Consider the following 25,782-nt stretch of genomic DNA (forward strand, 5'->3'; position numbering starts at 1 on the left):
CAAGTGGGAGAAATAGAAGCATCCTGAGCATGAGGTTGAAAATACAATGTGCAGAATTATTTGGCTAAGAAAAATAGTATAATATCTGAATGTAAAGAAAAAGAAATCCAGCTACAAGCAGCACTTACAATGTGCCTGTAGCTTGAAACAAAATATTATTTCTTTAAGCGGAAAAGTTTGATAATACTATTCACAGCAGAGCTTCTTCAAAAGTGTAGATGTTTTCCTGTGATTCAATAAATCCATCCATAAGGTGATTTTCAACCTTTTTTTCTAATTTGACAAGCATGTAAAATTTTCCAGCAGGTAGGCTAACCCTTCTGAAGACAATTTAAGCTTATTGACACTCCTCTTGCTTTCCTTAGTTATCATACACATATCCCTTTGAAATAGATCACAAACGTCAAGGTATCCATAGATCCCAGCCTGAAAATTACTGTTCAATATTCAAGGTAAGTTGAATCAGTTTAGCAGGGGTGGTGGTGAAAGAGGTGATTTCTCTCAAGCTTTTAAAAATGTTATATTTGATATTCTAAATGGAGAAGGTCTGTACAATATCATAGTAAAGGTGTGAATGTGGGTCAGTTCTATCTGTATTGCGTAGAAATATAGGATCTGGTAATGATCTAGATAAGACATCATGACCTGTATTAAAAAGTGAACAGCTGTGATTCCTACAATGTTAGGTATTCCATGGAATAAAAATAAATTATTTTTATATAACCCAAATATGGCAAATATGGCAATTTTGGGGCTATTAGAAGAATAATCTTCTTGTTTTCAGGACTTGCACAAGCTGCATTTCGTTTGCATTATTGTGCCAATCTAACTGGAGATACAGATAGTACTAAGCACAACTAACGTTCCATGAATACTTCAGTGTCTTTTCATGCACACAATTCATAGTTAGACACATAAGTGACTTTAATATATCTAAAACTGATAATTGCCATAAAACTGCTCTTCAGTTCTTTGTGGTCAATAATTGCAAATCAAAATAAAAATGAAGTGGTTGTGTTAACATTTAAACTACTAAAAAACATTTAGATGTGAGAATGTTTTCTGCTTTCTGCTGTTTTCTGAAGTGTTTGTGCTGAATATGCTCCCAAAAAAATCATGAGCAAATGAGAGAAATTGAAGTTAAATTGAATTATTACACATACTCATGATAACTGATGCAAAATATGTTATCATAAGTGGTATGATGCCAGGAAATTCCTGACCACCAAAATATCAGGCAGATATGGATCTAATTGTAATAAGGGACTACCACGGACAGTTTGTTGTAAAAGGTTAAGGTTACCATCTGGAACAAAGTTCCCCTGAGTCTATCTGAAGTAAATCAAAACATATTCTTCAATGACTCTTCAAAATTCTTTGACCCCATTCTGGTTTGTCAGGAAGGTTAGAAAGTTAAAAATGGCTCTTTTTTGTTTTGTAATTCAATTAAAATCAGTTTGGATAGGGATAATTCTTTCATGGATCATAAACAAAACATACGAGAGATGAGAAGAGTAATATGACCATATTGACATAATGCTGATGGAATGTTTGTTGTTAAAATATTTTAAAGAAATATTAATTTGACTGAAAATGTTAAAAATGTGGAGTTTATCTTTTTTTTGTTCTTCCTGTTTAGCAACACATGGCATCCTATTATTGCTCCCAACCATTTTACAATTGACATAAATCTGCCTCTTAAAATATGTCTGGGACTGTTATATCTATGAGCATGGGTATACAAACTGGCCTTCTATTCAGCATTTTTATTTCATCAAGGGCAGTTAGATTACTTTTGTATATGACTGGATCTCTTTTCCTCTGAAATGCTGAAGGTCTTTCATTTCTGACGTTTAGTACATCCAGATTCTTTAATAAGCAGCAGAAATGTGAACTTTAAGACCCTCATAAAATTCCTCGTTTCTGCATTTGGCTTAGACGTTGACTACATTTTAGGAGTTCTGATGCTGTATGATCATCACAGGAGATGATTTTGAAGAGAGCTATATTTTGCAATTTAGCAACGGATGGTCAGGTTCTGCTTAATAATAATAATTATAATAATGATGATAATAATATTAATAAAATAATATTAATACAAATAACAAGTATATTATATGAAGTAGACAAAACTCCAAGTTTCTGAACTCAAGCAAAACAGAAATTATAACAAAGAAGGATGATAATGCCTGGTATGTTAGAAATTGGGTTCAAAGCTCCTTCACATTATTCCCAGTAAAATATGAACTGAACTGTTCAGTAGCATGAAGGTAAAAGGAAGAAGGTAATATTCAGATACTGAATTTAGACAATGAAATACCTAAATTTGGACATTGGTCTCTTCACAGCCCTTTACCAGCAGGGGTAACCCATATCCTGGATCTGAGTCACATATCAAAATATTCCTATGTTTTAGAGCCATGGCATACATGCAATCTGTCTTTTAGAGGTAAAGGGAGATTAGGAACAGCTCATGAGCAGAAAAGGACAAGAGGCCATTCTTCCTTCATGAGATGGAGTTGGTCTCACTGGTCTGTACTGTCTTCCTGTGGCCAGGAATTCGAAGCACCCAGCATCTCCATGCCAGCTTGGGTTTGCTAGTCAGGTAACAGCCCTGTAAGAGCTATGGTGAACTGACTGCTTGATGAGGCAAGAACTGGACACCCCCTCTACTACTTTCTACGAATACTGAAAGACTTCTCCAGAGTACAAATCAGAGAGGTGGGAATATGCTTCGGTCTTGCATTTCCCTCTGGATAGGTCTATTTCTTTCCAGTGCCTACACAGGTTCATTAGTCAGACTACTCCCTAATCTAGGCATGGAGGTTAGATACTTAATGTTAGTAACACAAATACATCAGAGAATGTTCTCCACCAAAATGGTTGCACACATGTACTGCAATAAAAAGCAGCTTGTTAGAGCATGCCAGAATTAGTGACCGAGATAGGCTAAAAGACAGAAAAATAATTGAGAGGGAATGGCAGGGAGCTCTTTGGAATGCAGCAGTTGTGCAGTGTTTAAAGGCTTTTAAAATAAAAGACCTCTTTCAACGTCCTCCCTCGGGACTTTTAATTGAAGCCTTATGAACAAGATGACTGCAATTGTTCCTTTGGGAATAATAATTGTTGGGAGCGCCCGAGAGAATGGAGCAGAAATACTGATCCCAAAGGTGGTTAAATGAAGTTGTGGGCATGAGCCTGGGCCATAAGCAGAATAAAAACATAATGCCTTTTCCCAAAGGTGCTGCAAAAGGAATGCAGGAGGAAAACTTGTACATTACTTGAAATTTCAGCAGTATTTGCAGTATTTTGCAACATGCCATTAGTTAGAAAGTGAGGTTCATTTATACCTAAAGAGAACAGGATGCAACAATGGCTTCTAGGGTAAATACAGCACCAAAATTTTTAAAATTGTGATTAACAGGCTAGGAAAAAGATAAATTGTTTTCTACAGGAAGTTTTGAAGAAGCTGGAAATATTTTCACTTTGATTTGTTTTTTAAAGGGGGAAATTCCCAAGCTGCCACTAAAAACTCAGCCTTGAAAAAAACGTTAGTTATTAAAATGAAAAATTTCTTTTCTTATTTTTTTAGTATGTAAAGAAAACAAACAAACAAAAAGCTATGTTTTTTTTTTTCATTTAAAAGCACCTTACTCTCTTTCTCACATTACCAAGACATTTTTCAGACTCACGGGAATGATCTGTTTTCAGAGAGCAAGGGAATTTTCAGAGAGGAAGGGAAGGGAATTGTAGAAGCAAAATGTGCCCCTTCTGGGCATTTTTCCTCTCACTACTCCAAAATCTTACCTAGACAGATTCTTACCAAGGATTCCTTTTCCCACTGTAGATCTCTTTCTGATGGAAATTCCGGCTGTTGCCACTCATTATCTATGTGTTTACTTTGCTGAAATAGAGGAAAATTAGGCCATACTTCATAAGCTGCCATAGGTCCACAAATTGGGACTTCTACAGCTCGTAGAGATTGTATAATAACTATTTTCATCACATTCATTTTAGTTCTGAGTTTTTCCTGGCATGTGCAACAATTTTGGTGTGAGCATGTTCGGTAAATCCCACTCTTTGTAATGGCAGCAGATTTATTGCATTGGGATTATGTAGTCAATCTCTGCTTGGACAGTAGATCAAACTCTCCCTAGAAGTTGTGGTCTTGGAGATGCTGAGCTAGCTGATACAGGCACACTGTCATCATTTATGAGTTGAGATGCAGCAGCTCTAGAGAGTGAAAGCGAATAGATTTTTTTCTCATGGAGGGACGAAGGTCTCACCTTCCCATTAAGAGTCAGAAGGGATGGAAACTTATTTGCTCCCTTGTGATGTCTCAATACATCTGCCTCAAAAAAAAAAAGGCAGATATTTTAAGTCTCTTATTCCTTGTGACTTCTCTGGCATTCCTCTGGCTGCAGAATAAAGGTTGTTACTGACTGCTGTTCAATGATGGCTTGGTTTTGGAAGATGAAGGGCAGTATCTCTAAGGAATTTTCCTGTTAGATTCAATATTGGCAAGTTTAAGGGTTGGATTTAAAAATTAGTAATCTTTGGTCGACAGGAGTGTTTAGCTCATCATAACATGTAACTGGTGTTCAATGTATACTAAAGGAGTAAAACACTAAAAGATAAATTGGATTTTACCAGAAATATTGGCCTAAAATCACATTTTGACACCTTATTTCACTCATGAGATTAAATTGAACCCTATATGTAGGCCAAGATACATTTAGCTCAGAAAGCTTGTTGTGAGATTGGTGCTCTATAAATTCTATGATGGACCCTGTTGCTGTATTAAGGAAGGCAGTATTTGCAGGGAGACGCAACATCTTTCATTATACTGATTACCAGGTTCTCAGAACTATAAAATGTTGCTATTGCAGCATTAAACCATCTGTTGCAGCCTGCCATCGAAATCTGTATCTGTCTTCATCTTCTCGTGTGTCTGCACTAATCATAAGGGCAAAAACTCACAATGAAAACATTTCCATTACTTGAAGCTTTCTCATTTTCTGGAAAGAAAAGATGAGCTTTATGATACGCTGGTTGTTCTTGTTTAATGGAGCATTGCTCCTTGCCTATGCAGATGAACTGCAAAACTGGAGAGTGAGCATACATTTTCTGATTACACTGATACTGTATCACTTTCATTTAAAAAGAAAATAATTAAAGCTTAAAATAATTAATATTTTCTGCCAACTGTAAAGCATGCAGCATGTCTTTTAGTGTTGAGCTTATTTAAACTCTTGGCTGCAAAGTTATTTGACTAGATTCTTATGAAGTTTGGAATACATATAAATGCAGGGACTGCTTGGAAATGTGTGACAGTTCATAATGGCAAGACAGTAAGATACAGACACTGTATTAAAATATGGTAATGAACTGTTTTGTTATATTATTTCTTCTATGCATCTATTCTTACTAGTTTATCAAAATTCCATGCAATCCTAGCTCAAGAATTGGATTCTTAGTCTTTATCGTAATGGTTCCCGTTTTCACCCTGTCAGAGCACAGAGGTATCTTTGGCATTCTATAGCCCACTTAATAAAACTGTTTAAAAATAACACTAAGTATTGGAGGAAGCATCATACAGCGCAAGACTAAGAGAAGGAAGTGATTGCACTGAGTACTTCAGAAATACATCCTTTCTCTTAGACTCAGACACATTCAAAACTCGGAGAAAACTCATTTTTGCGGTCAGAGTTATTGCAATGTCTCTACAAGATTTTGGCTCTGAGTCTGGGAAAATAGCATGAAAGGCAGTGGGAAAAAGGCGCAGCAGGTGATGATGCCACTCGAAATTCCAGTCTGGTGCACTGCTCCATGGCAGACACTTCTGCCTGAAGCTTTCAAGCCTGGTTGCTACATTTACAGCTTCTGAAGACAAGATAGTTGAGCCAAATACAGGAGAAAGAAGAAAGTATTTAGTCCTGGGAGAAGCACTCCAACTGGGCTGTGTCACGAGAATAAAAACAGGAGACAAACAAACACACACAACTTTATCTGGAAAACTGGTAAAACAGTCACACAATTGGATCTGGGCTTGGTAAAAAACTGTAAGAAAAGATTGTATAAATATTTGAATATCAACAGATATAAGGAGGGAGATCTCAGTTGCTTGGCTTTACTTTGTATTTCAGTCTCTTCCCTCAAAGAATACAAAATAATACACTACAGAATAGGAACCAGATAAGTGGATGCATTAAAAACAACAGAGATGAATACATCTCCAGTGGAACTCCATAGAGATTACTGGAATTATTCCAAGGCATGAACTAGGGTCAGAATTTCATATTTATATTAAAACCTTGGAGACTAGTATAAACTGTTAGACATGAGTTTTGGAAAATCTTACAAAATCCATTGTACAATCCTTTCAAATCCCACATTTGGCATATTGTTTATGTTTTGGATACTAAAGCCTAAGTTTAGAAAGCACAAAATATAGGTGATCGATGTTAGTTTTGTCACCGTACTTATTACTGGAATGTTCTAAAATATTACTGTAGTAAAGGTGATATATGAATAAAGCAGAATAGAATAGATGTTATGTTATACAGATAAACAAACAAACAAACAAACCAGTTTTATTGTTCTACAACTACAGATTGTATATAGTTTTAAGACTGGTAGTCTAATTTCTTGGTAATTAGATATAAAATTATCTGGATATAAAATTATTAGATATAAAATTATAAAATTAGATATAAAAATATTATATTTTTAGTTTTGTTTTGTTTTTCCTGAAAATTACCAAATCATTTGCACCTCCTAAACCAGGATACACCATTTCAAGTATTTTGACATCTGTAATTTTGTGATAATTGTAACACTGCATTAAAGAGCAGCAGGAATAATGTATTTTCCTGCCTTTAGCTGGTATCACTTTTGAAACAATACAGAAATGTCAGTGTCTGCTCATATTTCACGTTGAAACACAAACAAGACAATGGAGCTCTGTCAAAAGTGAATGATGAGAATTTAATAGCTGTCCAGGAGTGTGCAAATTAAAGCTGCAGGCTAAATAGCAATTTATGGGGCAGAAAACCCAACAGAGAATGAGCAGACAATGGGCCTTGGGAATTTTTGGACAAGACAACTGTCAAATGTGAGTTAGGCTACCTGCACCTTAGGAGCAGCTGTAGCATGAAGTGAGCAGGACAGAGTGACAACTGAAAATGCCTCTGACTTCAGAGCATTCATGAGATGGTGCTGGGTGGTTTGGTGGCATACTGAGCCAAATGCTAGGGTAGAAGTCAGTTATAGAAAGATTCACTGTTAATGTGCTCTCTGTCAAATACAGTAGTATTTTCCCTTTCACCTATCACAAAATATTGTAACATCTTCAGATTTATTTGTGGAAATTGCCATCTTTCAACAACAAAAAGATATCTTTTTCTAAGACAGTGAAATTTTGGAATAATAGTGAACTCTTTCCTTTTCAAAGGCCACAGATTTAGCTATCAGGGAAGAAGAAAGAAGGTACCTGCCGATCTCCAGAGCTGCAATAGGTATGCGGACAAGTTGATGGCTTCAAGGAAAGGACTGCACTTAGTGAAAGAGGCTGAAGTGAAGAGGTCAGAGTTATGATGCTGACTGCTAGAAACATAAAGTTGCTAGTAGCTCTTTTGGAGACAACTCCATGGGCAGATTGACTGCAGAAGTGAGGAGCTGTGGGGCTGTAGCGCACAACCCTTTGGTAAGCTCATTGTCTCCAACTGACTTCTCAAAGGAGCAACTGTACCCATGCCCAACACCTCTCCACCCTGTTCTCCACACTATAGTTGGTGTTTTATAGCTAAGGCAAATTACCCGCCTTAATCATAACAAAATGAAAACTCTAGCAACTTGCCCTTGAACGGAAGTTGAATTGAAGAAAAAAAAAAGAAAAATCTACAAGTGAAGCCACAAATATGTATTTTTCTTAGGAACCTACTGGGTTTGAAAGTCAGAAAATACCTCATAACAGCTTGGTCACTGACTGAAAATAGAACAAATCCAGTTTGATTTAGGTTAGTGGAGCACCAATGATTCATGGCATTAGTCAGCCATGTACATTCCAGCAGAAATCAAACCTAGTAGCTAGAAATAATACCAAACTTGAGTAGCTTCATAGAAGCTGAAGGATTCAATACATTTTTGTCTTGGCAGAGAATATTATACTCTGGCTTCTCAGTTCAGAGAAGCTTTTAATGAGGTTCAAAACCCTCGAAAAGACAGCTAGGCTGTAAAATAATCTGTGCTTAGATTTCTACCTAAATCTATTGTGCATGTACTAGTAAGTTTCCTCAAAACTGGATAACAGGATTAAACTAGAATAGCCTGCAGCTGACAAAATTTAAATATTGACACCCCAATTAGTGGTGTTGTTATTTACCATTTGTATAAAGCATGGCAAGTTAGACACTTCTAGAGATTTTAAGAGATACAAGAAAAAAACTTCAGCCAGTGGAAATTTATCCAAAAGATGGCTATGCTCTGCAGTGTGGAGTTTGCCCCATTGTGCTCACAAAACATGGGCACCAACAGCACCAGTCATCAGTTATCAGGTATACTGATTTACTGCAGTTGCAGATCTGCACGGATTTTTTTACTGCCATGACTAGTCTATTGACATTTATAAAAGCATTTGTAAGAATAGGTTTGAAAATAATAAAAAATATATAGGAGAAATTGCATTTCAGACAAATGGAGAAGGCATAAGGAATCAAGAGGGTAAGCAAAAGCATGAAATGAAGTTGTCGTGTCAACATGGCAAAAAACTGATCATTGTTATTTATTTTCCTACATTTGCTTGATACTGAATTCATTATTCTAGATACCTAAAAAACTGTAGGGAAAAAAAACAAACCAAACCAAAACATTCTTTTGCAAAACAGTCTGGGGAAAAAAAAAAAAGCGATAGAGGCAGCAGAATATGTTACTGTAAAAATACAGAGAAATTAGTATTAGCCCGTAAGATATCATTAGAGCCCTTTTACAATCCTTAGTTATCCTGAGGGGGAGAATTCCTTTCAGATGGACACAGTTTGAGAGTAAAATCCTAATCATTCTACAGTAGATGATGTTTAGTGCACTGCAAAGTGTTTGCAGTTGTGCATGTCCCTCTAATGATTATTTTTAATACTCTGCCCCTGGCTGAATAAGGCCAGAGGAATACACTGTAATATCAGCCACACAAGACTGGCTACATCTGTACTCAGTACATGCCTAATGTAAACTCAGTCAGTTTGGTGAGAAGTCCAGTATTTTTATATTAATGCAATAATTTTAACTCTTAATAGCAAGTTTGATGACAGCTGTATTTCTCAGGTTCTCTATCTGTATATACACGCACATATATATATGCAGTTTCACAGATGTTACTGTATTTAGTTCTAAAACTTGAAATGTAATGCTTATTAGTGGAAATACGTTAATTTTAATTGCCGCTATTTTCCTTAACTTTTAACATGAAAATGCAAGAGTTGAAATATGTCTTGATATGATCCTTGTTTGCATTTTTGGGGATGCTCTTTTGAAAATTATTTTGAAGTGCTTTTTTCAACGGAACAGTAAGAGGTTTTATTAATAACATTAATCTATTTTAAGGTCCTCTTGGTTTATGCAAATTTACTTTTGTAATTAATCTAAGAAAAATGCTTGATGGTCTCTAAATCAGAGTCTAGAATTGAGAACAAAAAGATTATTGTAAAACTAAAACCTTGTCCGTGATTTTTGGGGTTTTTTTTGTATAGGCAACGCTTCAGTGGCAAAATAATTAAAATAGGAAGATACACTAGAGATGCAGATTAAAAAAAACCCAACACACAACTTTCTTATCTCAATATGACTTCTGAATTTGATACAATTCCATTTTAGTTTAATGTTCTCTTACAAAGACATAGTAGAACATAAGAGGTTTGAAAATTGGTGTATGTTTTGAATAATTTTTGCATAGCCAGAATCACAGTAGATATGTTACAGTCTTCTCTGAATAAGGAATGTGCAGATGTTCCAGAAAAAAGGGTAAAAACTACATGGCAAATCCAGTTTCTTCATGGAAGTTCTAATGACAGCCAGAACTAAACTGTTTCCACACACTTGAGTCCTACTCATAGCACTTCAGAGACTGAACTAAGCAGGGCTTTAAACTTGTTGGTCCCTTGAGGTACAGATTAATGGTTAACGTTACCCACCTTGGCAGTACAGAAGAGAAGTACCTGTTCTCCCTTCCTAAATTTTTTCTGAGCAGCACTAGCCTTTTGTAGATGGAGACCTCACCCTTGAGAGAAATATGGGGCTCTGATTATCTGGGGAACTACAGGCCTGTCAGCCTGATCTCAGTGCTGGAGAAGGCTTTATGGAGCAGATCATCTTGAGTGTCATTATGCAGCACATTGGTTTAGACCACAAGTCTGATGAGGAGCGGCTGAGGGAAGTGGGGCTGTTTAGTCTGGAGAAAAGGAGGCTGAGGGGACACCTTGTAGCTCTCTACAGCTACCTGAACGCAGGTTGTAGTGAGTTGGATGTTGGTCCTTTCTCCCAAATAACAAGTGATAGGATGTGAGGAAATGGCCTCAAGTTGCACCAGGGCAGGTTTAGATTGGATATTAGGACAAATTTCTTCACCAAAAGGGTTATCAAACATTAGAATAGGCTACCCAGCCCTCTCTTCCCTCCTGGCAAAAGTAATCTCCCTCAGCCCAAAGCTTTGTCAGACTTTGTAATGATGGACCTCCGGTTGGGTGTCTGTGCTTCCACCTTCATGACAAACCCTAGATCAGTGAGGGATAGTCATCCCCAAAAGTTCTATCTCCCACACATGCAATGCCTTTGCAGGAAAACAATTTTCTGAAGACTGAGATATATGTCCTGGTGAATATTTACTCATGTCCCTAATTAAAATGTATGAAAGATATTGGTGTTAGCAGAAACATTAGTAAAGATGAGGTTATAGTAGCAGAAGCTTTCCTTTGGCAGTTGTTGTTGTTGTTGATTTTTTTGGTTTGTTTGGGGTTTTTTGTTTGGTTTGGTTTTTTGTTTGTTTGTTTGTTTGTTTCTTCTCTCATGTAAGCTGTATCTCAGCCATGGTTTGCCTGAGGAAGCCAATCAGTTAGGTCTGAGGTTCTGTTCATGCCATTTCAAAATTTAGGTGGCCTTTTTACTCCTAGAAATGCAATAGCAAATAGCCAAAAATTTGTATACTTACCTGGACAGGTCCACTATGTGTATGAACTCATGTTTTGCATTGGTAGTGATCATTTTAAAAGTGAGGTTGAGTGAAATGAAATAAAATAAAATATGAAATAAAAGGAAGGTTTCACAATAATAGATTACTCATTTATAAAAAGGTTTTTAATTATTTCAGCAGAAAAATAAGAAATTTTATATATGCATTAATTCTGTTCATTATGCTAATTCAAAAGTTCTGTGAATAGCTTCTACAGAACATCAAGAAATAATTTAGTGGTTTGGAAAAGTTGTCTCTTTGACAACAATAAAAATTTTGAAAAGAAAAAAAGAAAGCTATGGAAAAACTACAAAATCTAAGAATCTGAATTTTGCAGAAGAAACAGTGTACTTGAAAACCTCAGTTTCTTGTTTTGTCCCAATAATGTTTTCTAATGCACTGGTTTATTTTACTTTGAACAATAATCTTCTTTTATTCTTCTTTGGTGGTATGCTATTGTCTTCCAGAGCTTCATACAGTGCTCTGTTTTGGGTAGTTCTTTATTGGAGTATTTTGTGCCTGTAAAGCAAGACAACTTTGGTATTCACTTCCTGAGCTTTTATTTTAGGGCTAGTAGTTGTCATAGGTGCAGATGACAGGGATTTTTTTGTTATGCAGTTCTTGAGTTTTGACAAGTTAAAACAAGTAAGAGTGTTTCATTCCATTTGTATAAATGACTGACAACAACAGGATTACACTGACAAGATTTAAAGCCAGTCTGTACTAGCTGTAATTTGAAGCAACCTGCAGCTACTTCGATATCATTACATTATATCCTAATATAGCACCTTCTAATTTATGACCACTGCGTTAGAACAACAATCATTGACATATTAACGTAAGAATTTTTCAGTTCCTCATCTTCATGCCACATCATCAGCTGATGCTGCTATCACTGTTGGCTCTTTGTCAAGCACTACTGTTTTGTTCATGCACAAGACAAAAAAGGATGGAACATAGTACTGGTTTATTAGAAAAACAGCACTGACTTATTACACCAGCAGAAAAACTGGACTCAGAATGCCTTGTATTATAATTGTTGGGGCAGCATTTATTTATTATGGTGAGGATCTGGTCCAAATCAGGACTGCTTGTTATAGGGACAAAACTGCAGCTTGTAGATGCTACTTTAGAGAATAATTTTGCCCCTCTATCACTTAGGTATTTTAAAAGGTATTTCATTTGTGATCATTATGAAAAAAAACACATCTAGAAGGATTTAAATGTTTAGCACCTGTAAAGAATTTTTAAGCACATTCTTAGTTTTTAGCAGATCTATCTGTTTATCTTTGCTAGGAATGAAAGCCCATGCTTAAAAATCTGACCACAAGAATAGATTAAGGGCTAATTGTGATGCAAGATTTTTTCCACTGCATTTCCCTGAAGAAATTTCTGTTTAGTTGATATCCAGTTTCAAGACATATCCATCAGAATGATTCTTTTCTGGTTTTTGTTGGGTTTGTTTTGTTGGTTGGTTTTAGTTTGTTGGTTTGTTTGGTTGTTTTTTTCCCCCATTACTGTATATATAGGTACTGCAACATGGAGACATGGAGAATGGGAATTTTTCCTGACCCAGGGATTGCACACAGAAATTTTCTTCAACAACATCAATCAAAGAGAATAAAATAAACATGAGAGTTGAAAAGCACAGCACACTAAATATAAGATAAAGACACAGAACCTTAGTTATTGGCATGCAAATCTAAATTTGTACCCTAAATGAACAAATATGATCTATATTTCATCTATAACTTTAGTTAATTATTTCTCAGTGGGATATGGTGGATAGATTCAAGCTGACTCTGTTTCTTATTGTGTTTTCAGTATATTTCTACAATTAAAATGATAAATGGTTTTAAGAAAAATAATTGTCTTGCACCAGTAAGAACTCTAACAGTAAAATTTAAGGAAATTGGTATTCTTATATGCTGTAAGGATGTGACTTAATGTTTCTGTACATCTATGAAGATCTATCAGTTACACTATATCAAATAGCTAGATATTTAAGTTTGTAATTGTCAGTATAACTACATCTGAGTAAGCAAGGCTATTAAAGTTAGAAGAGGATGTATGACCAGAGCTAGAATTTGGATCTTTGTGTATGCTTGAAGAAAAAATTGTCTTTAAACCAGGAGAAACCTTTTTCAGCTGAAACCATCATTCACTATTTCAATAGGCACCATTTAGGGATGGAAGACATGTCTCAGGTCCTGTTCATTTCCATACCACCAGACTATTATAGTTCTGCTAAAATGTTGTATAATCAATAACAATCCAGAACAATTCAATTTGCCACTGTTCAATTTTCATTTATGTTTTAAATTATGAAGCTATCATTAAGAACACTGCTTCATCATGGAAAGATGTGCAGGCTTTATTTTCATGTGATGTGTGTCCAAGACACATACAAGGGAGAAAAGTTTAATAACTATTCTCTCAACCAAGCAAATGTATGACAAAAATGGAGATGAGAGAAGGTGTTAATATGTATTTGGTTTTGGACGAATGACAAATCACTGAAATAAAACCCAAGATGCTGGAGCCGCAAAATCACACTGGAAGCATAACTGACCGAACAAGTTCTGGGAAAAGAAGGTGGGATGAACAAGAAGGAGAGGAGAATGGTGATTAACAGGGTAATCAGCCATGACCAGAGGAAGTAGCTTGACTGAAAAGTATTTTCTAAGTATTTTCCCAGCCCAAAATGATAACAAAACTTCAGAAGGAAAGGTATGTAGGAAAGAGGTTTGGTTATCATAATTATTTGTTGTTATTTGTTACATGCTATGCTACCAAAAGAGAAACAGCATTTTTGTGCATCATTTTATCTGTTTTTACTTTTCTTCTGACACAGAAAGTATAAACCAGAAGAATAGGTACCACTGGTAGGCTGGGAAGTTTGCAAGAGATAGGCAGTTTCTGGCACCAAAGAGACTTAGCCATATATTGAGGCTAAGGAATCAGAGCATACGGTGTCTCTCGAGTGATGTGAGATCTCCACCAAAACTTCATGCCTATGGGTTCAAAGCCAAAACCATTACCTAAGTTCCTCTTTGTTGCAGGAAACTGAGATTTGCATTTGTGTGAAATCAGAGTAGCTGCCTGAGCTTCCATTAGTGGGATTTTAATCAAATTTATCATTAAAAAAGATATGTTGGGAGTTAGCAAGCCCATTGTTGATTCAAGTCATCACAATTCACAGGGAATTACATAGTGTCTTTGAAACACATGGAATACATCAGAGTTAAATAAAAGTAATCTCTTTTTTGCTATGCGATCTCTTCTTAGGTTAGGAATCCTCAGTATCTGTCAGGAGTCCTTCTTCTCCACCAGCTCAGCATTGGCAGGTTGTCCATTCATAGGATTTAGTTAGGACTGTGGGCTTCATCTTTTGAAATATTTTCCCTCTATTGCTACATGTTCTGTGTATCTCTGTGTGTATGTGCAAGAGGTAGGGGCAGGGATGGAAGCTGTCTTAGCTTTCATTTTCTTTTGTGGCTTGAGTTGATGGATGCAACAGGAGAATGCCTGCCTGCTTGAGCTGGAAGCTATGCAGCTAAATGTCTTTCCAAAGAAGGGAATAGACTGCAAACATCCAAGAAAGTGAGCATTTCTAAGTATATTTTAATTGTTTACATCTGAAAGTTACAACAAGGTCGATAAGAAAAGATGGTCAAAACAAACAAAAAGAAGAAATAAAAAAAAGAAAAAAAGGAGAGAAAAAAAATCTGAGTTTCTCAAACTTTTCTGAAAGGTTAAGATTATTCTAACACTTAATTACAAGCCTTTTATTTGTACCACACTATGCATCTAAGAAGGCAGCCATTATTGCTTTAGCCCTTTAAAAAGTTATTTCTTTAAAAGTATTTGTAGCAGCAGAGCAGCAAATACATTGAGATACGTTGCCTTTTAATCATTCCAAGAACCTTTTTGCACACAAATATTGAGTTAGGGATCTTGATTCCTCACTCCAAATAAACCTGAATCTTTGGCAAAACTGGGGTAACAGAGGGCTTAATGATTTGGTACTACAGTTATTTTAGCAAGGGTCAGTCAGGTAATGTATACTCTTCCAAGCTGAAAAGTTCACAATCTTTGTTCCAGGCTCCTATTTTTTCAGATATAAATCAGTGATTTTGGAACTGCTGCCAAGTACCTTGTTAATCTCCTTGTTAACATCCCCTGGCCTCCAGTCTGAGGCTTGGGCCTTACCTTCTGATCTATTCTTTGTTCCCCGGGGGAATTTCTAAATATATCAAAGGAGAAAGCAATGTCTTAGTGAAGCACTGTGTCCTGAAGTTTATTGACGATTAGGGCATCATCAGAGCCTTGCATATGATTAATTCTCCGCTGCAATTTGTGAAGAGAGCAATTCCTCAACCAAAGGTATGTCAACACACCAAAAAGCAAGTGAGATGAACTACAGGGAACAACATAATGAACATGAAATTTTGATGGGGAGTGTCTTCTCTCTACTTAAATGTGGGACTGGGAAGAAATGACACTACATTTTAAAAGCTGCAAAATGCAGCTTTGTAACCAAACCTTGTAATCAAATATATGAGCAAAGTGACAGGAAATTCTTAGACCATTCTGTACTTATTTACTTATTGAGACTGACATAAACCTTATATGAGCCTGATTTTTTAAAGGAATCTACTTGAGCAAATACAAAAAATGTTGTTTTGAGAAAATGTGTCTTAGAAAGGAGACATTTATTTTATGTTTTCTATTTCTATGACTTGTTGAAGGAATGCAAGTATGAAAGCAGGGCAGTGGAGACAAAACATCACAGTGAGTAAAGATAAATTGAAATTATGACTGGAACATCAAAGATTTTCTGGGGATTGCCCTTGTGGTGGCCATGTAGATAAGAGAATACATGTGTTAATGGCCAGTCAGGAAATGTACTTAAGTTGTGAGGTAGTAGTGACCCACATGAAAACAAACAAACAAACAAACAAACAAACAAAACCCATAGAAAACAAAACAAAAAACCTCCATAAAAACAGCAGCAGGAGGCTTTGATATAATTGATGGTATATTCATGGTATAGAAAATCATTCATGAAATAATTGCACGGAATCATACATGACCAAATCACTGCAAAACATTTTGAAAGATCTTCCTCATCTGTGTAACCCATCTCTGGTGACTATTTACAAAGGCATCTTGAGCTACAAACTCACTTATTCTTTCAAGTTCTGCTTTTATCATCATTGGAATTTGATAAATAGCAAATTCATATTTCTTGTCATAGCCTAATCCTCAAGTAGTTATACAGGTGAGGTTTCCTAAAACTATAAGAAGATGTATTTGAAATTACATTCTGCCTTTCAGTAGTTCTACAGTGTTCAGAAAGTCTGAAATTTATTGCACCTGTGATTGTTGATCAAGGATTTCATGGTGTTGTACTAGATACTTTCGATTTGTGAACTCTGGGAAAACAAAATAAAGAAAGGAACCCAGCTACATTTGCCTTAACTGGCAGTAATTTTGTAAAGGAAAACTTCTGTCTCCTATTGCTTGCAAGGTGCAATTCTGCAAGGATAAATTAGGCAAATGACTACTAGACTTTTTTTAATTTTCTTTTTCAAGGCTTGATAAAACTGTATTTTTGCCTTCTATGACTACATTTGCAATAACATCTGAGTGTTTGGACTTATGCAAAGTTTATATTCTATGATATGGCACTTGGTAACAAATCCTGTTCACACAAAAAATAGCACTTCAGCTGTAATCAGTGCTTAAAAAATTATAAGCAGTTTGTGTAAACCTCTCTTTTTGGCACTACTAGAAGTCAGCTGTGATTTCAGAGTATAATAAATGCATTTGGTTGAATTCCCCTGTTCTGCTGTGAGGAGAGCTTGTCTTTGGCTAATTTAGATTCTGAAGACTTTGTCCAGTGTCCAGATGCACTTTTAAAATGTAGTTAAGAGAATAATTACTGAATATATTGAAGAGCCATTACCATTTTTTTTGCAGTTTATACCCAGTAGATTTCATAATTGGCACAGTTACTGCAAACTCATTTGGCAAAGAGCCATTATCTTCAATGGGAATAACGACTACTACATTAGTTCTCAGTCTTATCCATTATTAAGAATGTGCATTTAATAACTTGCAACTAATGGTCTTCAAAGCAGTCCCAAAATTGCTTAAGCTGCTTCTCACAGCATTTGAAACAAGTTAACAGATCCTGTAGCAAGCAAAGGCAGAAATGCAGTAAACAGTGCAATAGCGTTGATGGCGTTTATTGTATCTGTTCAGGAATAAGAATGACTGAATACAACTGTAGCAAGAAGAAATGATAAGTTGGAACGAGGTAGTCCTTCCAGGTACTGACTACCTGAGGCAAAAATCAGCAGTGACGCTAAGTTGAATATGTGCTGTGTGGCATAGAGTGTCCTTCTTCTCTTCAACAAATTATTTTGCAATATAATAGTATTGCCAGAAAACTCTAAGATGGCGGAGATTGGTAGATAAGATGTGAAATTTTGCTTTTAAGATCAAATTTAAATGTGGAAAATTTTCTCAATGCAAAAGTCAGTAAGACTGCTTCAGACAAGAAACTTTTGCATGAAAACTTTCTAAAAAAATTATTTAAAATTTAACTCCAGATTGTTGAACTGCTTCCGAACTTTGGTACAGCTGAGGTGAATTCTAGTTTCATAACCAACCAAAAGCTCAAAAAAATGCTCTTTGCCACATTTTTTGTTAGAAACTTACCTTAAACTCCCATGTTATTCATTAAGTTTGTTGTTAAATTAAAAACCTTTGATCTCTCTGCCATTGCAAATTCTAGACTAATTCCTAGTATTTTTGTGAAAGAAATAAGCAACAAAACATTTCCATGGAAATACCTTTGCTGGTAAAGAAAATGGCTTATTGCATTATTGAAAATAGAAGGAAGCCATTCACTAGGATCAAAGACCTTTCATCCTTGTGAAAACTGCCTGCCAGTGCATAAGAATCCATGGAAAGTCAAAGCAACATGCCAACTTTTTGTTTTCATAACAAGTCTGTCTCAAATAGGTTTCCTTGAGTTTTCACAAAGACTAAGAATTTTCTTCACAATTATATACCGGCAATTAAATGGATGGAAGATTGTGGCTGAGTGTTCCCTATACAGTATGATGATGATTGCACAGTCTACCTTCCACCTGCAAAGCAAGGCAGAGGGGTTCATGTAGCTCTCCAAAATGTCGATGCAAAGATTCTTGACAAAAGCAAATCTACTGCTAGCCCATTGCTACTCATAAAACATACATTTATTAACAGTATGTCAGGAAATTTTGAAAAATACGGTATTGTGGGTACAAGGGATAGAAACACATAATCACCTTTTTCTTCTTGTGTAGTTCCATTTCATTGATTTTTTTTTCAGTATTATTATGCCCTTCTCTAGTCACTGCTGCACTCTCCATCAATGTATGAATAAGGATATGGAACTCGTGATAACAGGATTTTCTTGGAAAGGAATAAAGAGTCTCTTCTTTTAGCCAGGCTGCTGAAGGAAAAATAGCATCCTAGTTGTTGACATTCTCATCAGAAAATTGGTCTTCAGTACCCAGAGTGAATACAAATTTCAATTATTTGCAAAACTTTATAATTTTCAGGAAATTATACTAGTGCACTGCATGTTGATGTTGCCACTATTCTAATTTTCTTGGCTTGTGACTACTCTGTTGCTTCCATTATGTCCTGCCTGAATTTGTAGTGAAGGGCAGCCAACAAGACCACTAAACGCAAAGCAACTCCTACTCTAGTGCTAAGGTGGGAACTGTGTGTTCTAGTTAATTGTATCTCAAGGATGCTTTTAAGGAGAGGAGTATTATCACCTTACTTTCTGGTTTACCCTCCTACCTCCATTGCCATTACAAGACTAACTCCATTCTGCGCTTGCTCAAAGACAGCATCCTCTAGATCTCGGGGATATTTGTTACCCTCCAGAGTGGGCTGATATGAATTTCCCAGCTCTGAGTGGTGGGAAATGGGCTATAGATCTCTGCTCCAGCCATGGTTATGCAGACAGTCCTGAGGTACAGAGACCTGAACAGACCAGTTAAAGCTTTCTGTCTGAGTTTGGAGGTCTCTCAGCTGTTGTTTTGTTTTGTTTTGCTTTGTTTTGTTTTGTTTTGCTTTGCTTTGTTTTGTTTTGTTTTGTTTTCCCACTTACTCTATAGCTAGGCCCATATCTCTCTGACTCTGCTACCCACAAGCCAGGTGCAGGATGCCAGCCTTGCACAGTGCCCGACAAGCATATTTGCCTGGAACTTGAGACACAGAGTGGGGAAATTTCATGGCATGAAGCTCAGTTGATGTCTCTGTCGGGAGCAGCTTCCTCTCGTCTGCAACCACTCACATAGCCACAGCAGAGAAACAGTTTACACCCTCTTTTCGCCAGCGGACATCTGACAGAGCTGCTTAGGAAGCCAGCCTTCCTACCCGAGAGCATGCATCTGCCTGAAACTTCCCTGCTCCTCTCCTGGTGGGCTTAAGAATTTAAACTTCCCTGGAAAAAAAAACCCAAAACAAACCAAAACATAATGTAGTTTGCTAGGTTCAGTAGGCCAGGCCAGACCACCCAACATCACTTTATCGCTTCCTAGCTGATGAGATACCAAAGGCAGGAACCATATCCTTTCTGTATGTTCATTTCCCAGCAAAACTGCTAACGAATTAGTGTGAGATAGTACAGCGAAGCCAGTGTAATAATTCAAGCAGAATACCAGTTATTACAGGTGATTGTTTTTTTCCTTCCAATATCTTAGTGATTTAAATCTTGGTTCTGTATTTTCCAGGTGTGCTAGTGCCATAAACTGAAGACAATTCTGCTGTATTTCAAAGAATGCCAGCTTGGATTTTCCAGTTTCTGGAACTCTGAAATTCTTAAAAAAAATTCTTCAAAAATTATTTCTCAAGGAAGAGACTCATTTGCTAATACTCAGGCTACAGGGAAAGTCAAGCCTCTATCTTTCAAGCACAGAAGAGAGAATTAAAAGAAGCCTAGCCAGTGCTTTTGGGATTGTTGTTTGTTTATTGATATTTAATTGCCATGATTCTTAAGCCAAATTAAGGACTTCTGCACACAAAATTCATGAGTTTGAGTTCTGTTTTTAAAATTGCATAGGTTGCTTATACTTCCATGACCTAGATGATTTCCAGAGGTCCCTTCCAATCCTAACCATTCTGTGATTCTGTGACCATTAAAAGGGATTTGGAGGAGCAGGTGATGCTTGACTGTGACTGTTGACCCCTGAGGAACCTGATGTCTATATCTGAAAGTGTCTCCTTGTGCTATCTGAATGGTTCTGTAATTTTCCATAAATGATTTCTCTCCTTTCTGTTTCTAATCTAATGCCTTCAAGAATATTCATTTTCTTTTTCTTTTTTTTTTGGTTTTTTTTTTTTTTTTTTTTTTTTTATTTTTAAAGATGTAACAGACTTTTTAATGAATCATCGTGTCAACTTCCCTAGGCACAGTGATCTCATAAAACTAAGAGACACAAGATTAAATTAGGAGCTTAACTACACCTCAGTGTCAGGCTCTGAAAAAAATAACAGTAAATTACATAAAATGGTCAATATAATCTATACCACCCAATGCAGTATGTGACATCCTCAAGCAGCATGCATTAACTTTTTAATGCAATCCACTGATTGCAGTATAAATCACATATTTGTGTATCAGTGATGAGAAAAGCTTATCCAAAATGTCACCTACTCCAGGGCTTTTGAAAGACTCTCTAATTGGTTTCTGAGAAATTCATAGGTGATTTTGCATGGAGTTTCCAGACTTTTTTACAAGCCTGTTAAAATTACCTACAGTTTGTTTGTTTTCTTCTCTTATTTTCCCTAATTTTGTTTGTTTGCTAAAATACGCAGGAATGCTTGTGTGGGCTTTTGAGAAGTTCTTCACTATTTTTGCAATTGTTTTGTACACCACACAGTGTACACAAACCATACACTGAAGCATACTGATTTGGGCTATTTCCTTCCATTTTTAAGGTGTTTATTTTTATTTATAGTGCCTTCAGTGTTCAGTCCTGATTTTGTTTCTAATGCTGTGATATTTACTAAAGTGACACCAACAGGATTGCAAAATCCTGGGATATATCTTTCAGTATGGTCTGTGGTCATTCTCTCAAACTCATGGGAGCTACACTCCTTTCTTCTAGCTGAGTGTCTGGTGGTCTGCAGGGCGGGGGTGGGGGAGGGAACAATCCTTTTAAACATAGAGGAAGGGAAAAAGAGAAAAAAGAACCACAACATTTTAGTATTAGCAATTACTGGCTTTTTGTCTGACCATAACCCAATATCATATCAGCAGCTGGACTCCTTTCCTCTCTTTTTCCTCTCATTTTTCAGTGCCCTTTCACATCATAACTTGCAAACAGATGGGCAGCTCCAGAGAAAATTCTCCTGGGAGCTCTCTAGGTCCCTGAAGTAGCCGCTTACACCTGATTCTTCTCACAGATGACAGGGTGCTAAATCTCTGTCTCCACAGAAGCTGTCAGCTGCAGCTTAAAGCTCCCAAAGTCATGTCCCCCAGGTTTGTTCAGGGCTTTTCTGGCCAGCAGGTACTGCCTTTTTTATTCTTCAATTTGTTCTGCCCCTTCACTCTCAGGGACTTTTACTTCATCATGTTAGGAGATGCCCAGTAAACCTTTTAAGGGGCTCTCCAAAGTACTGCCTGTGTCTTTGTACTCCTAAGCCTGTGCAGAGAATCGTAAGCTTGTCATTAGTATAATGGTCCCAAGCGCAACAAAGGCTCCCACCTGCTCCTCTGTGGAAGGGCGCCTTGGCTCCGTAACAATTAGCATCAATTACGGCAGGGCTGGTTGGGAATTGAGCTCCTGGTCCTCTGTGGGCTGCAGGTGCAGGATTATCCCCCTGACCTTTTGCTCTCAGAGCCTCCTCTGAGGATGGGGGCAGTAGACAGTCAGACGAGAGCCGCACGCCTTTCAGCATTCGTGGTGAGCATTAGCCATTCATGTCATTTCCAGAGCGCCAAGATTAGTTTCAGGAAGCTACACAGAGAGCTGGCTGCCTTTCCATGGCTCCAGTTTGCCCTGCTGGGTGTTCTTGTGTTTGTACATTTTCTCATTCCTCACTATCTGTGCATGCTCTTACTGCACGAAAAGTAAATTCGCGATAGCGTCTGTGAAGGAAAACAGGGTTGTGATAACAGTAATAATCGTAGTAGTAGTAATAAAAAAGAGAGCCTGAGAGCTGACTGGCTGAGTGGCAGACAATGGCACGCATGTAATATGCTTGGATAGACTTCTCTATTTCAGTGCCTCGGCTTTTAGGTGCAAATGGGACGCCAGACCCCGCTTTAAGTTTCAGTGTGCACTGTTACAGCCATTTGTGAAGGCAAGCAGTACAAAGCCAGACATATTGCAGATAGTATAGGTAGCACAGTCATGACAAGTCATTCTGAAGAGATGCTAGCCAACTCTTTTCCTAACAAAACTGGTAAATTTACGAGATAAATTATACCTGAACACAGAGTGCATAGTATCCTCAAAGTAACAAAAATGAGCTTTTTTCCTTTGTTTAAGTATCATTCATTTTGGTATGCCTTCAAGAAAGTAAGGGTAGACTTTCTTCCCATGGCAAAGGAATATTCTTTATGTATTGGAAGTCCTACATATACTGAATAATTTATATATTTAGTATATCTTAATTAATGTACAGAAGTACATACACACATATATCACATTATTGTCTCCTTAAAAGTACTCACCAACAAGTAGGGGAAAAGGAGGGAGAAATCAAACAAATCAGTATCTCACTAAGTCCATCCCATAGAAAGACAGGAAAAAAATCTCCCAAACCTGTCTATTTGATCTGAAAGTTATTATATACTGGGAGAGCAGTGTATGGTGTCTGTTTGTTTTTGTTTGTTTGTTTGTTTGTTTTCCAAAAAGTGTCTAACATTCTACCTCTGGAAAAGCAGATTCCTTTAGGAACAGCCTGAACTGAGGCATTGGATATTACATTGTCTGTAGCTGCTTAATTTTTTTTAGTGCAGAAATTCGACAGAGAAAATAGAATGACTTGGAACTCTAAATGGTGAATTTGACATCCATGATCTGAAATGTTTGCATAATTTACCCCTATTTTGTTACTTCTTTAGGTTATACGGAGGATAAGAGCAGCAGAGGATGACAACAAGTGTTCTGAAGGAAACATTGTTGGGTTTTTAGGCAAACAATCATGGCCTCTTACATATCTGTGAGTTACATATAACCCAGACAACATATTAGTGCACAAATAACGTAGGAGAAGAACCAATTGTATGGTAGTGAAGTTGGATACATTTAGTCATGTATTACTCTGATGATATGATATTCTTAAAAAACAATAACATAAGGGCTTGGAAGAATGTCTACTACTAATTGTGTTCTTCATCAAGGGGGTTTGGTTTTTATATTTAATTAGAAATCATTGCCATTGCTCATAGTTATGATTTCTTCAGCAATGAGAAGACGTGGTAGATCTCACTAAAGGACAACTATTCCATTCATCATGTCAATAACCATAGTATATTTACAGAACAGGAAACGCTGTTGGATTGTAATCAGCCCAGAGTAGCAAATGGTAGACACTGTAAGAGATTTAGTTTTAAAAAAACAAAAGGCAGAGACTTCATGCCAGCTGGAGTATTGTACGTTGAAGAAGGGAAAACACAAAAGGAAGATTTTAGTTCAAACCTTCATGGTGACAAAATTTTAAAAAAAGATACTACACTTTTCCCAGAAAAAAAGACACATGAAGTGTCACAAATCTTCCTGGAAGCTAACACAGTGATTGAGAAAGAAGGCCATATGTGAGGCCCGTTAAAGCCTTTTCTGGTAAGATTTGGGTTGGATGAGGATGGTAGAGACTTTGCTTTTGGGAGTAGAGGGGTGATTTAGTTATATCTTTTACATTAACTTTCTGCAACAGGAGATAGAGGTTTCCCACTGCTAGAGGACATTTTGCACATATACAGGGGCATGGAAGTTTTTAAGTGACTTGCCAAACCAGTTTGGGAAAAAGTAATATCAAAATAAAAAAGAAAGGACCTTTTTTTGCTATAGATGTTATAGTCTCACTTGTAAAGGCACGTTGGCAAATTGAAAATAACTGTAATGTGATGCATCAGCTGCTGAGAAGCTGTAAAAGTGACATAAAAACATACCCCTATTGGGGTTCATGCTCCTGCATGAATCTCAGCCCTTTCCAACTAACTAACTAACTAAATAGGTGGATAGATAGATAGATAAATAAAATAGACAGACAGATAAATAAATAAGTTGAGGGGAGTGTAGCTGTAAATACAACACAGATAAAGGCTAGTTGTTGAATTATTGTTCCAAGTACAAAGAGAGAATTGAAGGAAAGGAGCAGAGAGGGGAAATCCCGCCGTGTTTATGAGTACATATCAAAGAACCACTTACAGAAATCTGAACACTCAGATAGGAGGGGGGGAAACAAAGCCTTAATAGAAAACTTGAAACATTCAATAAACACCATCATGCATACCCATTCAGCGGATTCAAGTTACCTATTTAAACAGGCTGGAGGAGGTTATGTTCTGATACTCAGTATGTGTGAATACGTGTGTGGTGGATCGAGGAAGCACACTAAATCAGTACATGTATAACATTGACCTATACATAAAAATGCATTATTATGTTTCCCATTTTGCTAGAAATAAATCACAGCCCCATCTTTTCATTCGCTAGATGTTTACTTAATTAATTTTAGTTAGAACTGTGCTTATTTTTAATCAATTTTAGGCATCGTGTAAATTGTTTTTTATAGGAGATTAGTTAATTAAGGACTTCAGTATGCAGTCTGGTGTAAATAATGCGTGTCATTGCAGAATATATCACATAAAATCATAAATATTACAATTAATGTAAAACAAAATCATTGACCTAACTTGTCAGTTTTTCTCATGTCTATGTATTTATACACACCTACACATATTCATATATATGTATCGTATTTCTCCAGTATATATGTAAGCATATTTTCATTGCAGCCACTTCTGCCAAAGATCTTAATGAATTAAAAATGTCTTCTGCAACATGCCTATGCACTTAGATTGGAAAAGTAGCAGTAATTTTTTAAAATTATTATATACAAAATATGATATGAATATCAAGGTAAACAGTTAAGAGTTTAAAACTAGAAAAGTTATTGGGACTGTGAGCAAAGACTGCAAATTTATGCTGGGTTTTTTAGGACCTAATTAATGCCGCCTAGGAATACAGGAGCACCCTGCTCGTATTATCATCTGCAAATGTGACACTGGAGGACATGAGTTTTATTCCTGCTCATTAGAGCATTAGTTTTACTCCCACTTTTATTCAGCCTTTTGCCTTATAACATAATACCAAAATTACACCTGGCATAAACTTTCTCCTTTTTTGCTATGAGGTCTATAAACAGAGGTAGTTTGGGATTGAAATAAGACACTCTGGTTCCAGTTACTGGAAAACCATTCTTCAGTTTAGAGGAAGGAACAGGCTATTCATTAGTGACAAAAGAGCTGAATTTCATTG

This window comes from Caloenas nicobarica, chromosome 3, assembly GCF_036013445.1.
Source record: "Caloenas nicobarica isolate bCalNic1 chromosome 3, bCalNic1.hap1, whole genome shotgun sequence".
NCBI lineage: Eukaryota > Metazoa > Chordata > Aves > Columbiformes > Columbidae > Caloenas > Caloenas nicobarica.